Genomic DNA, 18,503 nt, shown 5'->3' on the forward strand with positions numbered 1-18,503 from the left:
TTTTAAGACATAAGAACTTTTCCTTTTTAATGTAAATAAAACTATTTTTAATTATTGATTATATACACATATTCAATTACTCCTATCCTATGAAAAATAATTCACAAAGATTGACTAGTCTCCGTTCTGTGTGTAGTGCTAGAACATCAAGTAACATAATGGTTAATGTACATAGTAACATGTCAACTCTTTTGAAGACAGAACTTTTTTAAAATTCTCTCTCCAAGCAAAATTATTTTTCAGTATAAACATGATAAAGTTATCTACCTGTATTAATGACCTAGAGACTCTCAAGAGCCTGTGTCGCTCACCTTGGACGGTCTATGTGCATATTAAACAACGGACACATATAAAATGACAAAATTGTGTTTTTGATGATGGGGATGTGTTTTTAGATCTTTCTTTACTGAACATTCTTGGTGCTACAATTATCTCTATCTATAATAAACATGGCCCAGTATTTACAGTTGAAAATATTTTTTAAAAATTAACAAAAAATACAAAAATTTATGAAAATTGTTAAAAATTGACTATAAAGGGCAATAACTCTTTAATGGGTCAACTTAAAATTTTGGTCATATTGACTTATTTGTAGATCTTACTTTGCAGAACATTGTTGCTGTTTACAGTTTATCTCTATCTATAATAATATTTAGGATAATAACCAAACTCTGCAAAATTTCCTTCAAATTACTAATTTGGGGGCAGCAATCCATCAACGGGTTGTCAGATTTGTCTGAAAATTCCTGGGCAGATAGATCTTCACTGAAGAGACAATTTCACCCTGTCAGATTTGCTCTAAATGCTTTGGTTTCAGAGTTATAAGCCAAAATCTACATTTTACCTGTATGTTCTATTTTTGGCCATAGTGGCCATCTCGGTTGGTTGACCGGGTCTAACCACACATTTTTTAAATTAGATACCGCAATGATGATTTTGGCTAAGTTTGGTTAAATTTGGCACAGTAGTTTCAGAGAAGTTTTTTTGTAAGTTTATGGACGACGAAACCAAGTGATGAGTCAGGTCAGGTGAGCTAAAAAGGAGTTTTTAATCAAGGTAACAATGACATCTGGTGGCCATAAAAGCTGTCTCATTAGCATTTTAACCACTTCCCATATTTGCTTTTAAGACAATAGAAGAAAATTATTCAATGCAAAAACAAAACTTACTTGTAAATATGAAATTCTCTTTACAGTATGAGTTTTTCCAATGTTGGAGATTGTACAGTAGTACAGTCCTGTAACTGCTTATACCCATTCCTTATCCCCTTTAGTTTGATAAACGCACAGAATATCATATATTTACATTGTGCCACATCTCCTTATTTTTATATGCATTACAATAACATGAACAATTGTAATTCAAATCTATATATCAAAGCAAAATGAATTTCACTACTTTCATTCATGCATCCTTTGGAAAAATATAAGTTCTAAAATGACACAATATATGTTTATTTATATAAAAATAATATTTAGTTTTCGACTCTTAACAGGTATAAACAAGAATGTGTCCCCAGTACACGAATGCCCCACTCGCACTATCATTTTCCATGTTCAGTGGACCGTGACATTGGGGTAAAAACTCTAATTTGGCATTAAAATTAAAAAGATCATATCATAGGGAACATGTGTACCAAGTTTGAAGTCGATTGAACTTCAACTTCATCAAAAACTACCTTGACCAAAAACTTTAACCTGAAGAGGGACAGACGGACGGACGAACGGACGAACGGACGCACAGACCAGAAAACATAATGCCCCCCTACTATCGTAGGTGGGGCATAAAAATGCACAGCTGTGTCATGATTTGTGAAACCTGTGCTGAAAACATAGGCATTTATGGTGTTTGAGTAATTCCATCTGTGAAGCTCAACATTAGCTCGTCAGTTGTTGGTGGACAGTTATAAATCTTTCTTGCAGGATGAATGTACATCTGTTCAGGAAAACCAATTTCACAAATCAAAACTTTCCTCTAGATTTGTCCTACAATATTCATCCAGTTTTGTTCTTTTGGTTTAACGGGACACCGTCCTGATTTTTAATTTTGTAAACCATTCAGTCTCTTGCTTACAAATGGTGCATGAAAATAGGATTGGAATGCATGGCAGTAGACAAGTCTCTATAAAGTGGGTATGTGCCCTGAAAAAAGTTTTATAACATTAGCTTTTTTGAAACTTGTGAAAGACTTGTGCAACACACATACCTAAATAACTATTACATAGGTGGAGAGCATCATTCACGTCAATGTTTTGTTCCTGTTTACATTGTCATTGATATTTTTCAAGAAAGCCCGAGGCATAGCTCATGAATTCTTGTCATTACAACCGAAATTTACATAATTACTGCTAAAATAATTATCAGTATAATATATCTCTTGTAGAAAAACCATACAATTGTAGTATTAACCAAAACATGTCAAACAGATGATATTGAATCGTAATCCCAAAAGTTATGACGTCTTGAATTCACTCCCCTTTTCAGTGGCGGATCCAGAGGGGGGGTTCCGGGGGTCCGCACCCCCCCTTTATTTTGGCCGATCAATGCATTTGAATCGGGACATATGTTTGCACCCCCCCTGCACCCCCCCCCCCCTTTGCCCTGGGCTAGCACCCCCCCTTTCGAAAATACCTGCATCCGCCACTGCTTTTTATTCTAAAACGATAATTGCGGTTGCAAACAGACTTTGGTTTACTTGCATGGCGATTATATAAATAACAGTATATATTTCTTAAAGAAAATAAAGTTTTACCATGAATAGTTTCCTGAACGTAGTCGTTTTCAGTAAAATGTGCCTTGCAAACAACAGCTGATTGATATGGGTTCTACGATTGCATCGCACATGACAATCTACGTTTGAGCCATGGCGTTGATCCAACTTTTCCTTCTTATTAAGTCATTTAGAAATGCAAGTCCTCCTCTTAAATGACACTCAGGTACACACCAACAAGGACTAGGCATCGTTAATTGTGTGATTGTTTTGCAGTGCAAAAACGGAAGTTAAGGACGGAACTGACTGGTCTCACTAATAAGAGACAAGAAGAATTTTAGAGACAAACAGCGACAAGAAGTTTAATTTAGTGACGAAGCGACAATAACTAACAAGGGACAAGCGAATCGTAATTCTCTCACGAAGCTATTCTCATTTGATGTGATAGGGTGAAGCTACACCTATCAAATATGTCCCTATGAAAAAGAAGAATTTCACTGTTAGAAAGGAAATGATATTGCATGGTTTTGATTCAATAAATTCTTTAAAAGGAAATTGATTTTTTTTTGTTTTGATGGCCAATTTTTAGCGTGTGCATAAAATATATTTTTTTTTATATCTAATAAAAACTAATCCCTTTCTTCTTAATAAAAACATATTTTTATCTATCAATGTACAGTAATATAAAAAATGTTTTATAACCGCCCCTATAATAAAAAATAATGCATGTTTTTTTTTAATATCTATGGGGAATAAGTTGTTGCAATGACATTTTTTTTTTGTATAGTCGCTATATAGTCTTCTTGACGCTTCTTCTCGCTAAATTAATTATATTGTCGCTTCTTATCGCTATTTTAATTTTATTGTCGCTTCTTATCACTTTTTGACGCTTTTTGTCTTTAATTAGTGGAACCCTATTCAGGAACGATAATTTCATATTTTACATAACTGAGACCGAAATAACTATAACGTCATACGGCTTCACGTACAGAAATACTTTAAATTGTATATTATGCAATATAATTCACGGTCAGTCGACTTTTAATTATAATATCATGTTATATCAACGAGTGAAATGATTTTAAAATATCTTTAGATCGCAAATAGTACTCGAAATTGAACGGACCTCTTTCCACACGGAATTCGAATAATGATAGTTTGTAATCAGATTGACTGCTTATAATGCAAAAGACACATTAATAAATAGATTTTTAAAACGAACAATACACACTGATCGTTTCTTTATTTCCCAATGTAAATGAAAGGAACAAAAACCAATACATACCACAAAAAGTAGAGGAGAAATTTAAACATTTCCGGATCTATTTCTTGCAAAATGACCCCCAGCAAAGATTTGCGTAAGGAAAGATGAACCTCATGACTTGAAAGTCAGGCCTTAAAGCACTGCCTTTAAAAATGGTATACTTACAGTACACAATCAGTACTGAAACACTACTGACAAAATCAGTACTGAAACATTACTGACGAAATCAGTACTACAACAGTACTGACGAAATCAGAACTGAATCAGTACTGACGAAATCTGCACTGAAACAGTTCTGTCAAAATCAGTACTGAAACAGTACTGACAAAATCAGAACAAACAGCACTGTCAAAATCAGTACTGAAACAGTACTGACGAAATCAGTACTGAAACAGTACTGTCAAAATCAGTACTGAAACAGTACTGTCAAAATCAGTACTGAAACAGTACTGTCAAAATCAGTACTGAAACAGTACTGTTAAAATCAGTACTGAAACAGTACTGTCAAAATCAGTACTGAAACAGTACTGTCAAAATCAGTACTGAAACAGTACTGTTAAAATCAGTACTGCAACAGTACTGTCAAAATCAGTACTGAATAAACAGAAAGTATAACATTACAAGTTTTCTGTCTTGCCGAACAGTACTGATATATACAAGGGTAGAAATGTACCAAAAAAACGTGAGTAAATTCTTGGTAGTGTACGCTCTCAGCAATAACGTCAACATCGAGTTACATATCAATACAGTACCATTCCTTCAGTTCTATTTCTAATTAATACGTAGATTTCTCGAAAAAAAAATACAATCAAGCCACCAAAATCTACTAGAACACGTGGGCGTGGTGTTAGGGTTGATGTAGAGGCAGATGGAGCTCTGATAGTAACGAATCTTGATCAAGTAGCGATGTCGGACCAACCAATCCGACCTAAATTACAACCTATTGCTGGTCCATAAAGCTGAAATGACGATATTTTAGTGAACGATAGCAGATATGAAACAGATGAGTCAATAGATATAGGAAGATGTGGTATGAGTGCCAATGAGACAACTCTCAATCCAAGTAACAATTTTTAAAAGTAACAATTATAGGTCAAGATACGGCCTTCAACACGGAGCCTTGGCTTACACCGAACAGCAAGATATAAAAGGCCCCAAAAATTACTAGTGTAAAACCATTCAAACGGGAAAACCAACGGTCTAATCTATATGCAAACAAGAAGCATGGTTGAGCCGTTATATAAAATGGACAAGAAGTCCCAATTACATACAGACAAACAAAACCTGGAGAGAATTAATATATTTTATGGGAAAATTACAATGAGAATAATGGTCGTAGTATGAACGTAGTCAGGTCGTAAGAAGAGCGTGATGAGGACGGCAAGGGCGTGCTAGAATCGTACTATGGTCGTGAACAGCGTGGTATAGTCGTAGTGGAAGCGTAGTTTGGTCGCGGTGAGAACGTGATGATCGTAGTGAGGTCGTAATTTAACGTCGCAATGAGATCGTAGCGCAGTTTCGCCGAATAGAATCACGCTTTCGCTACGCTCTCACTACGATGGTACAGCGACCTTTGCGATCTTACTACGATCTTAGTGCGCTCTCACTACGCTTCTACTACGACCTCATTTGGCCACGACCGCACCACGATTGTTTTGAACATGTTCAAAGTTGGCCACGCTCATCACGATCTTGAAGGCCTCACCACGACCGTGATACGACCTTACTACGATCTACACGATCATCAACATTTTCATTTTTTTTCACAGATCGTAGTGCGATCATGGCATAGAGAGACTGGGGTATTACACAGAACTAATTTTACAAGAGCAAGATCAATAGAAAAGCTCTATAAGTAAATGATAAGTTGCAAATATATCAAAATCTGTGAATATCTTCAACAAATTAAAGCACAATAAAGTAAATAGATATTATGACTTGTAAAACAATCAATTTTATCAATAATTTATATCAACAGTAATATTTAAATGTTAATTTTACAACAGTCCATTTTCAAGGGAAGTAATGTTGTTTTAAAAACTGGCTCTCCGCCACACAACTATAGGTCACCGTACGGCCTTCAACAATGAGCAAAGTCCATACCACATAGTCAGCTATAAAATGCCCGATAAGATAGAAGGGCAGGATAAAAAGGTAAGGAAATTATCGCCCCGGTAATGGATTCGCCCATGATATTTTTATAAGAGTTAGTTTTTGAGGCATTTATACTGTTGAGAGGGGCAGAGGCATTATGAGGGGGAGGACAGGGGTAAGGGAGACAGGGAAAAAATGATCTAATATTTCAAGAAAAAATATCTCAAAAGGAGATGTTTTATTCTAATGGGAGAAAGGAGGACGGGGGTAGGAGAAAGGAGAAGAGGGGTGGGAGAAGGGAGAAGGGTACCCCCTGTCCTCCCCCTCCACTATGTATGTGTTAGATATGTTTATGTGCAGTTAATGCAATGCGTGTAAAAACAATATAGTATAAAAAACGACATAAAATTTACGATTTTCAATGATATTCCGAATCGCTACGATGTCAATGTTACATGTACACTATCATGATTATTGAAAGTGTTTTTGTTATTTACGCTTGACTTTTGTGACCAACTGATATGATTTTATATAGTATTCACATAAGTTTGAGAAACGACCCATATATATAGAGATTAATACATGGCCTTTTCCATATCAGCCTGTGTATCATCCCGAGACCCCCATATCAGCCCGAGACGGAGTCGAGGTGCTGATATGGGTCGAGGGATGATACCCAGGCTGATATGGAAAAGGCCATGTATTAATCGCTTTATCATATACTTCCGACAATAGTTTTATAAAAGGCAAATAAGCAAATGCAATAACTTAAACAGTCAAAAACTTTATACAGAAGTTAAATTATGAATCAAATATACTATAATTTTCCAACAACAGCATCACTACCTTCATATATATTTATGGTAACATTTCCTATAGAGGCATTTTGAAACATTGAAAATTTGAAAGAGTTTTATGATAATTATTACTCCATGTTTGTTGTACTATAAAATGATTCATAATTGTCAATGGCATTTGTTAACAAGTACTAAACTATCCCCACAAAAGTTCCCGTAAATTTTGACGTCGTCATAAAAATATCTGACGTCACAATGGAAAGGTAAACAACCGATATCAGAAACACCGGAAGTAACTTGCACGAGAGGCACTATTATGGGTTTTGTGCACGAGATGCACCTGATATGGGTTATCAGCCCGGGTGGGAAATTAATATTTATGGCTTGTGTACTTCCGCTCATTACACATATGCAAAAGCTATCATATCAATGCTAAGTATATGATAACTACGACTATACTCCGGTATCATACATAGATGAACAATATACAGTCATGTAGCAGCAACTGTTTACATGTAAGCTAGTTTCAAGTGTGTGAAAATATTTGAAAGTAAGCAGACTAATATAGCAACTCTTCTTATAATTTCAAGAATATTCAAATTACATATTACATATTAATATAAATACTGCCAGCGTGCCGATCTTGGCCGATTGACGTTACCTTTAACTGCCATCGGGCCGATCGGGCCGATTGACGTTGTCTGTAACTGCCAGCCGGCCGATTGGGCCGATTTAGGTGTTCTTTAACTGCCAATGGGCCGATTTGGCCGATGGTTAGGGTAAATGATATAAAAACATTAATTTGATATTTTGTCAATATTCTTTCTTTTTCTCTACATTCTTCCTTTTTTCGTGACGTCATATACAATTCTCTGACGAACAGTGACGTCATTGCTGTAAAATTCAGCGCAATGGTTACCGTCAATCCATGGATGCGAGTTTTTCCTCCAGAACCGGAGCAGAACAAAATATTCCGGGCGAATCCGGGGCCACGAAACATACCGGCAGCAAATCCAACACCAGTTAAATATTTCTATTTGCTGTTTTCGATAGAACTGATAAAAGAAATCGTCAGGAGAACAAACAGGTACATTGTAAAATCATTTTGAAAGCACTGATAGGGAAAAAAATTGTCTCCAATGTTTTTGTACCATTAGAAATTCAATAAACAAATCAGTTAACCTTAATCAATTATTGTTTAACAATTTAATAAAACTTTCATTTCGTTAGCGAAATAAAACGTATCAAATTGAAGAGATATAATAAGGGAAGATAAAAATTAAAATAGCTCACGTTACACGATGCATTATCATGATGAACAAACAAAAATATTAGCATTCGTATGAAAATAAATATCCGCATAAAAATCTTCCTGTCCTAACATAATAACAAATGGACGTCCTCTAAATATAAATCTTAAGATATACCATTCCTTTGTACAGTAATGCAAGAAACTACATAAGAGAAGGTGCAGCAACCGCCAAAAAATATGCCAGAATGAAGTCTTGGAGACCGCTTACAGAAAATGTACTGAAGTCTTTCCTAGCTATAGTGTTTAACATGGGTTTGATTAGGAAGTCTTCCATAGAAGAATACTGGAATTCATCTTTACCAAGTCAGGCATCCCATTGGTTCAAGAAGGTCATGTCAAGAAATCGTTTCCAGAACATACTAAAGTTTTTATATGTGTCAGACTATTCAAGAAACGTCCCGAGACAGGTACGAATTATACTGTGTAAACCATGCTTAAACATTGAAACGAAGAAATGATAGGATTTCAAATAAAACAACTCTCCACATGAAACCAAAATGACACAATAATATACAACTATAGATCATCGTACAGCCTTCAATAATGAGCAAATTCCATATCGCATAGTGATGTGCTTAAACAATCAGGCTGTTTTCTGCTCTTTGGTCAGGTTGTTGTCTCTTTGACATATTCCCAAATTCCATTCTCTATTTGATGACTAATTTTTAGTTTTGTCATACCTTTTTTTTTTATAGAAATAAACGTTCAATTTGTGTTAAAAGTAAAGGTTTCCGTTTAATCCATGTATCCTCGTCGATTCCTTAAATATTTTGTACGAAATCAAAATTTTTCTTTCCAAATATAAAGTGTTACGAGGGGAACTAAAAGCAATTGAAAACAAAAGTTCAGTCCCGGATAAGGATATAAGGTATCCATTCCCGTGGGGCTTTACAGCGTAACTTCATCTCAAGATGCTTTTATTTATTTTTATATATAGCACCCAGCGTATGACCCTGCTTCAAGATTTAGACCACTGTTATCCTTTATGAACAAACAATTGTGTCGGTTCATCGTTCCTAAAAAAGAGGTTTGTGTGGACGAAACTTTAATGGCAACCAAAGGACATAATGTAATGAGGCAGTACATTCCATCTAAGGCTGCAAAGTTTGGAATTAAATTTTGGATGCTTTGTGAATCAGCGACTGGTTACGTTTTGCAAATGTCTGTGTACAGAGGGCGACCTTTTGATCCAGTACCAGCAGGACAGTTGCGGGGTACAACGATTGTCATGGATCTTATGAGTGCGTCCAATATTCTGAATAAAGGCTACCATGTTTTTGTGATAGCTTCTTTTGCTCACAAAACCTAGCTTCACGACTTATTCAAACTTCTACATATATTACAGGTAGCTATTTAAAGTAAAGCAAATTAAATGTAGAATATTCACCTTATATCGGTGTACCGATGTTTTTGACTTTTCACAATTTTATTATCACTATATTCAACTTCGAACAGTGCATGGTAATGACATTTTTAGTCAGTCTAAGTGTTATAAAAATTTCCCAAAATTAAACAATAAAGGTCAGATAAACAAGAAAAAATGGAACCGCTATAAAATTAAAGAAATAATTGAAAATAACATACAGTCAAGATAATGGTTAAAAAATAATTTCACATTGAAACTTAAACAGAAATACTGACCCCGTAAAATAAACCTGATGTGAACTCGTGCACTCTGGAATGGTAAGCTGGCATTTTAAAATACACCAAATGTGTACATATAAACAGTTCGTTTAAAATATAATACTTGCATTTCAGTCAATATATCTCCTTAGATATGCACATGTACGTAGTGTTACTATTATTTCTTAAAGTTATACATAGTATATACATATGTTAATAGATAGCAAAAAAATATAGGCTACATTGGGAAACGTGCCGACATTTTTTTTCTTTTTTCAGGAACTCTTAGAAAGAATCGGCCTATGCCGAACACCATTCGTAACGCGAATCCGACACCTGACAATCCTGTTTACATGAGAAAGGGTAAAATGTTATGCGCCGCTTTTAGAGATATGGATGGGAAAAAAACAGTACGAATGCTAAGTACGGCATTTTCAGCTCAACATCTTCCCTCCGGTCGCCCACGCATCGTGAACGGGTACAATAAAAATATGGGAGCAGTTGACACAACAGATGCCATAATGAAAGCGTACGGTGAACACCGAAAAAATCGTAAACCGTGGAAGAAAGTTGTCCTACATTTATTTCACCGCATTGTACATAATGCCTATATATTGTATCAAAAAAACACGTCTGACACATCAGTAAAATCCAGACTTCGATTCATCCAGGAGATTGTTGAATCTTTATCCGGAATCCGAAGTGAACAGCCGCGACGACGGAGACGACACCAGCGAGCACGGTCTGTAAGTACCTTGCCTGGCAGAAAAGAGAAGGACTGTTGCGTGTGTTCCAACCGCAGCCACGGTGGTAGGAAGAGGAGCAGAACAGTATACAATTTTTGCAAGAAAGGCCTCCATAAGGACTGTACGTGTTTCCTTGCACGAAGACTGTAGAGAACTTTAATTAGGCCTTATCGATCATTAAATCATCTGACCATTATAGTCTCATTGTCTTTGCATTAATAAAATTGACCAGATCACATTTACATTTTAAAAAGGAGAAAAAAAACATCAACAAATTACTATGATAGTGTATAAGTAAGTTAACATACATTGTATTTATCACTCAAAGTTTTCGGATGCCTCAAATATTGCCGTGTTTAAAAATATTCTATGGTGCACACGTATTGTAAATTATTAATTTTACTTAATATTTGCATATTTTTAATATCATTTCAGGCCGACCAAGATATACACAAATGAAACAATGGGCATTTGGATAATCTTGACGTTGACGGTTTTATTAGGTTTCACAGTTGGAAAGCAGGTCACGGTTTGACCCCAAGTTTATCAGCAACAATAGAGTCACGTGACCGTGAAAATTCAGTAAAAAAACGGATGAGACAAACCTCATTTTAACTCACTGAATACTATTGTCGTAATAAAAACTTGTTGACCTAACTAATCTTGAGTATCCATAGTTTATTCTCGTCAAAGCTCACACATCAAATCAAAGTCCTTTATTCTTTATTTTATCTGCAAACTTGGAGTTTGGGTGAAAATTGTCAAGTCTCCTGAACGAAAAATCTAAATATTTACGAGGAAACTAAAAATGATGGGCTGAATTTAAATTCAATAAAGCATCTCATTAAGAAAAACACTCGATATGAATATCTCGGCAATAGAATGTTGGATACGCAAACGTCAAATTGATTTCAAACCGAAGCGGTGGTTTTTAGGCCGATTTATGCAAGTGGTTATCTCCCCTTAATATCACCAGTCAAAAATAAAAACCCAGCAAAATGCATAAAAATTAAAAAAGGAGTTTACTTTACAAAAATTAGAAAGAAAATAAACGAAACTCGATTTATAACTATGTTATGATAATATAAAGAAGAGATACTTCCCCCTATTTTTCAGAGAAGAACTAAATGTAAATATTAAAAGACAAAATATTACTGCAGTAAAAAAAAACAATTCAGAAATGTGGATAATGACACCTAACGTTACATGTAAAATTAAAAACCTAGCTATATTGAAAGAAATTAGATCTGGCGGATGAAATATACTACATGTAATTTTTATATGTGGGATCATTCCTAGCAGAATTTTTTTTAAACACTTCTGATTATATTTAATGCAATAAAACATAGTTTATACAATTTCAATAATCTTTCTGATTATATATATTTTATATTCTATAAAGTGTGACCAAGAGTCACAACAAATTTCTTCAAATTAAGAGAGCCTTTAAACTCAAGCCTATGCTTCTTAAGTGAACAGTAAAATACAAAAAAGGGATTTATAAGTTTTACACCAAAAATATTGAAAAAATTCTGTAAAAAATATGCTTTAAATTATAAGTGAAAGTGACACAATTTTGAATTTCAGAATCATTATTATTGTAAAATTAAACTATTAGATTAGCTTGCACAGTAGCCCTTTGTCTTATTTCTCAGGGTATTTTATAGATTATGAAAGTAAACTTTTTGGAAAAAATGGGGCTTCTTCTCTTGAACAGGTTGCTGTATTGATCAGCTTCTTTAAATAATTACATATTGATAAACAAAGTATTGTATATATATATAACGTGACGGTACCCAAATTGCACCTATTTTGACAGTTTTTTCATCTACGCTTTTTTATGATGAAAACAAAAATGTTCATTCTGTGTTTATTTTGTAGCCCTATCCTTCTTTATTATAAAGGTACACCAATTTGATTTTTATTCCATATGGAATCATAGAAAAATTGGTCTAAACTGACCTCCAAACCATCAATGATTATGAAATGAGGTGTACCCAAATTGCTTCCATGCTTAAATTCACATAGTCAAAAGTCTAATAACAGAGCTTTTGTTTAATTTCTTTAAATATTTTGAACAATTGGATATTAGTCCATGCTTACTCTTCATTATTTTTTAAATGGATACTTGTAACATATTGTATTTGCTCATTTTAAAAAGATGACGTTTTGATGACGTCGCATGGCGACGTTTCAGTACATTTTGCTTTTTCAGTAAATACTTCATCTGTTGATAGATACTGTGAACGTTTTGTGAATATCTAAATAGTTTTACCTATGTTGAAAGATGTGCTTAGTATCAATTCATAAAAAAACAAATTGTTTAGTCTCTAGAAAATCTTGTAAGATTTTCGCTGCTAGTTTTGCTAAATAGGTGCAATTTGGGTACTCGGTGCAATTTGGGTACCGTTACGTTATATACTTTACCTGAATACTAGTAATAGGAAATGAAATGAAACTGGTGGGACACATTTTGTGCATTTTACTTCAATAATGATCAGAGATGCTTAAATTTGACAAGAATTTGCCATTTGAATAAATTCAATTTTGTAAGAACACATCTCTATGAATAAACTTCTTGTTTGGCTCACTTGGCTTGATAAGCTAGTTTTTGCTCTTATTACTATATGAAAATGGAAATATAGCTTACTAAGTAAAGAGATAATAATATAAGCAAGATTTTATTAACTGACCTTCATTTTCTTTTTTCATATGTTTTTTTCCTACAGAATTTTCTTTGCAATGCATTTTCTATTGCTATTTTTGTGCTTTTGTCCATCCATACAGTAGGCTATCAATAATTTGTCAGATCTGTCAGAATTTTCCAAGACGTTTAGCTTTAAACGCAATAAGATCTTTGTTTGTTGTTTCACTTTTCCAATGTGTAAATTTTTACTATGCACATGACCCTGACACATATTTTGTTATAAACGTTACATGACGTATGTTGAAAAAAGAAAACAATGTCACCGTCAATTTGTGTAGGGGATCAAAAGGGGTTTTAGTTACTTTAAAATACAAGTATCGTATGGAATTGTGAAAATCCAGAACTTTTAATCAAAATTTCATTCATGTCTTTAATAAAATCAGTATTTTAGAGCACTTTGAAACAGGTACAATGAAAAGAAGCTAAACTTTACTGTTTTGAAGTAGAAACGTAGCTAACACCAGATAAAAAATGACATGGCTGGTGGTCACTAAAATTGATGTATAAAAGTAAAAAATGATGGCTTCAAAACAGTGTATAAATTTGAAATAGTTTTCCCGGTATCATTTAAGATTATACCCGTTCTTTTCTGTATTTGGATACGCAAACGTCAAATTAGGAAAAATATTTAGATCGTTCAGTGCTGTCTATTTGGTAATTTTACAGACGTTATCATGCGTATACATGTTATATCATCATAATTGTCGTTCCCGATACAGTTTTAGAATTGTGCTAGTTCACATCGCACATTATTATTTGTATTTAAAGCATATATATGAGCTCTCTGTTGTAATAAACCATATAACCTATGTCATGTTAACATTTTTTTAGAATGGTGCAAGCGTCTTTACTGATGTTCGGTTTGACTTTTTTTATTGTATAAAATTCAAGATTTAGTAAAAGTTTAATCTAACGAGACTCAAAGATGATTCATTTCACATCAGAATCTGACTGACGAAGGATATCTGTTATCCGAAATATTTATAAATAATTACATTTATAGTTACCTTTTTTTGTATTTGGAGTTGTTGTGTACACTTTTTTAGGCGTTTATATATATATCACTCTTAGATCCAGTGGACATGTATATTGTATGGTTTGTCACTTGTTTAGACTTGTTTGTAAAATATACTTATTTCTAGTGACTGTATAATGAAATGAATCATGATCCTATATGATATATAAAAATTGTTGAGTTAGATTGCTGACAAATAATAAATACATTGTGTATGAAAATAATAATATAACATCTACACACGCTTAAAAAACACGTGTCTCATGTCTATCTCTAGATTCACCTTCCGTGACAAGGTAACACTACGACTATTGAAGTTATATTTTTATAGCGGATGTGGTCGAGTGGTCTAGAGCGCTGGACATGAGGCTAAGCGATTGGTGCTGTAGTGTATCAAAGGTGTGAGTTCGAATCCCGCTTAGGGACGGACAAAAATTTGTCAGTATAAAATCTAACTCTAACACTGTTTGGTGTAATTTTCAGACTTATATATATATATATATATATATATATATATATATATATATATTCATTAAATAAAATAATAAAATAAGTAAAAAGTTAACAGTTCCATTCTATCGATTAACTTTTTACTTATTTTATTATTTTATTTAATGAATATATATATCTGCACATGTGAAAATTATTTTTTACGCCTATATATATATATATATATATATATTTTTATATATATACAAAATTGTACTTGTACAACAATAATCCATGGCCATAGTTATATACATAGGTTGTTGTGACCTACATTTTTGTGTAAATTTTTGTGAGAAACTACAGAACTTTATAGGCAGATGTAGATATCTATTTTATTACATATAACTTATAAGATAATTCTTTAATACCAAACTATAGACTTACCCTGAGAAAAAAAATACAGTAGTTTAGCTAAATGAATACTAAACAGAATTGATCAATTTTCTTTTTCATCTATTGTTTTAATACATGTATAACCTTTTTCTTTATCATATTTTCACAGATATCATTATTAAATTGATACCAAATTGTAAGTATAGAACGGGGAATTTCATATCAGCTTTATTATCTATTTATGCAAATATTTTATTTTTGTTTTTTGCTGTTTTATTTGTTTTATTTGTTTTTTGCTTTTTATTACTTTAGTTTAGCTTGCTATCTATGCTTTCTTGCCTGATTGTCTGTGATATATTGGCAGACACATATATTAATGTACATGCTATTATTCTGCTTTATATATATACTCATTTTACAACTTGCTGTGTTGAAATTTTTGCCTTTATTATTCATTTATATGTTTATTCTCCGCTGCTTATATAGTTATTTATAATTTTGCCCTTGCTAGTTATTTAGTTTTATTCTAAACTGCTATAATGTGCTTAATGCTGTGGTTGCTATATGCTTTACTTTATTTAATCAAATGCAGACTGACACAAATGAGGGTTACACTAAAGACCTGAAAGTGGACCTGAAAAGACCTGAAAAGACCTGAAAAGACCTGAAAATATACGATTAAAATTATTCAAATTGCAATAACTTTTTTATTGGTGGATGGAATTTCTTCAAATTGGAATTTTATTAATTGTTAATATCCATATTTCATTAAAATTTAAATGTTTTAAATTAAAAAGAAATTTTTGATGCTAAAAGTTGGACCTGAACGGAGAAATGAAAAGACCTGAAGGGACCTAAAAATCTATGGTCGGACTAATTCTAACTTCAATAACTTTTTTATTATTCAGTGGATTTCTTTCAACTTTTGATTTTGTGAAACAAAGGGTGCAATATAATGATAATATTAAAAAAAAATATTGAAAAAATATTGTTGGGTGTCAAAACTCGGACCTGAACGGAAAATTAAAAATCTGAATGAGCCTAAAATTCCGCTAAAAAAAATTAAACGAAAAATAATAAACATAGACCAAGGAATTGTCTAACTATACAATTCATTGCAAAGACAAAAAATATGGTTGTAAACTGTTCATGTTCGATGTCATTTTGTCTCTTGTGGAGATCTGTCTCATTGCCGGGATCACACCCCATCTTCTTTTTAATTTTTAATTGACGGAAGAGAATAAAGAATAAAATTGTTTACTATAGTGTCACATATTGATTGAAACAAGACGTTTACAAAATATTCATATACACACAAACAACAATCAATATCCAGCCAAAAAATTACTGAGACACTGATCCTTAAAACCAAAATATATACAAAATATACTATTTAAACTTGTAAATAATCTCATAAAAGTTAATATATTCAAAATGGGACAAGTAGCTTAAAATATAAATAATTCTTAGGTTAAAAAAGATATATGTTAACTATGAAGTATGAAATACTGTAAAATTGGGTAAAAATCTTATAAATAAATGTATTCTTCGTGTAACAAGATATTAGTGATAATCCAATTAAAAGATTAAAGTGAAATGTTTATTTAGACTAATGATCCAATTATCAGCTAATATCAATACAAGGTTTGAATTACAACCGGCACACGTTTACGTAATTAAAACATTCCAATCGACGAACACGCGTCTCTAAATAACATATAGTTTACTGGGGAAGCAATACTATTATTTTCATTTTTATGTTTAAGACCTGCTTTAATATATATTAATGCACTTTAAGCAAGTTGAATTAGTTTGAACAGAGACATATAATACTATTTATTATATGTCTCTGGTTTGAATAATTTCAACGGGCAATCTTCTTTTTTTTTCATCATCAAAAAGGTATTTTGTATTCAAATATGTTTCTGTATAAATATAAAGTCATTCGTTCTCTTCAATAGACTTTTGTCTAAAAGCAAAACAAATAGAAAAAACAATGTTGTACGAATTTAAATACATCTACCCCTATGATCTATTCATGTCTTTTACTTCCCCGACAAGGTCCGAATTTTGTAACTCAACCATTATATTTTTTTAATTTCGATAAAATTCTTTATCATTTCAATGATATATTATACCTTTCCTATAACAAAGTTCATATTTCAAGGAGATTGATTGAAAACAGTTAAAAAACTTGAATAAATCTGACCACAGGCTTTTCAAGCAAATTTATGTTATTTAATTTTCCGTTCAAGTCCGAGTTTTGACACCTCGACGATATTTTTTCAATATTTTGTTTTAATATTATCATTATACTGAATGTTTTGTTTCATAAAATCCAGGTCCGAGTTTTGACACCTCGACGATATTTTTTCAATATTTTGTTTTAATATTATCATTATACTGAATGTTTTGTTTCATAAAATCCAAAGTTGAAAGATAAACACTGAGCCTTAAAAAAGTTATTGAAGTTAACATTAGTCCGACCATAGATTTTCAGGTCCCTTCAGGTCTTTTCACTTCTCCGTTCAGGTCCAACTTTTAGCATCAAAGAAATGTTTTTGATTTAAAATATTTAAATTTTAATGAAATATGGATATTAACAATTAATAAAATTTCAACTTGAAGAAATTCTATCCAATAATAAAAAAGTTATTGCAATTTGAATAATTTTAATCGTATATTTTCAGGTCTTTTCAGGTTTTTTCAGGTCCACTTTCAGGTCTTTAGTGTAACCCCACAAATGAGTTGAAGTTAGAATATGTAAAGTACAGACCACTTTTAAAGTGATGTTTATTCCAAATTAAGATTGAGACACTTGTTTTAAATTATCTTTCCTTGTTTGTGTTTATGGTACATGTACATTATAATGAAGTGACCTTATTGTAGTAAGTTGTGCACAATCTTTGATGAAACTAACTCATTAATATGATAAGCATACACACACTCAGGATGTGCAGTCTGTGTTCGATTGTTAGATAGTTTTGTTAGTTTTTAAGATATATTGATCATGCATTAATTTGATTTACACTGTGATACAAAAGTATTGCTACATATATATATAGTGATACTACATTTGAAGTCAGTCAGAGTTCTTAATTTTTTGAAATTGTCTCTCAACTACGCACTGTTTTTTTTAAACAAGAAATATTAACATTTAGAGAAATCTTATATATTTACAGCTACATCTCATAAAGAATATTGATCTTTAATTGTACAAATGTATCAGAGATATAATGAGTATAAAACATCTCTGCCTTCTTAAATAGACATAGGATCATATAAATCTGTATATTTGACATGGGAGTTTTAATACATAGATACAAAGGACAAACATAGAAATTCCAATATCTACATGTAGTCAATTGAACAACTCTGACAGTCTTGAAATATTGTACATAATAGGCTTATTTA

At 32.5% G+C, this 18,503-nt stretch overlaps 1 long non-coding RNA gene and 1 pseudogene across 1 annotated transcript; one reads left to right on the forward strand and one right to left on the reverse strand.

The window, feature by feature from the left end:
• Positions 1 to 1,438: 1,438 nt before the first annotated feature.
• LOC139481389 (uncharacterized) lies at positions 1,439 to 4,132 on the reverse strand. Its single transcript, XR_011654609.1, has 2 exons — positions 2,752 to 4,132; positions 1,439 to 2,141 (listed from the first exon to the last, which is right to left on the reverse strand). It is a non-coding gene; the product is annotated as an uncharacterized lncRNA (long non-coding RNA).
• Positions 4,133 to 8,361: 4,229 nt separating this feature from the next.
• LOC139482868 (piggyBac transposable element-derived protein 4-like) lies at positions 8,362 to 10,916 on the forward strand (annotated as a pseudogene).
• Positions 10,917 to 18,503: the final 7,587 nt, after the last annotated feature.

Source organism: Mytilus edulis, chromosome 7 (genome assembly GCF_963676685.1).
Source record: "Mytilus edulis chromosome 7, xbMytEdul2.2, whole genome shotgun sequence".
In the NCBI taxonomy this organism is placed as follows: Eukaryota; Metazoa; Mollusca; class Bivalvia; order Mytilida; family Mytilidae; genus Mytilus; species Mytilus edulis.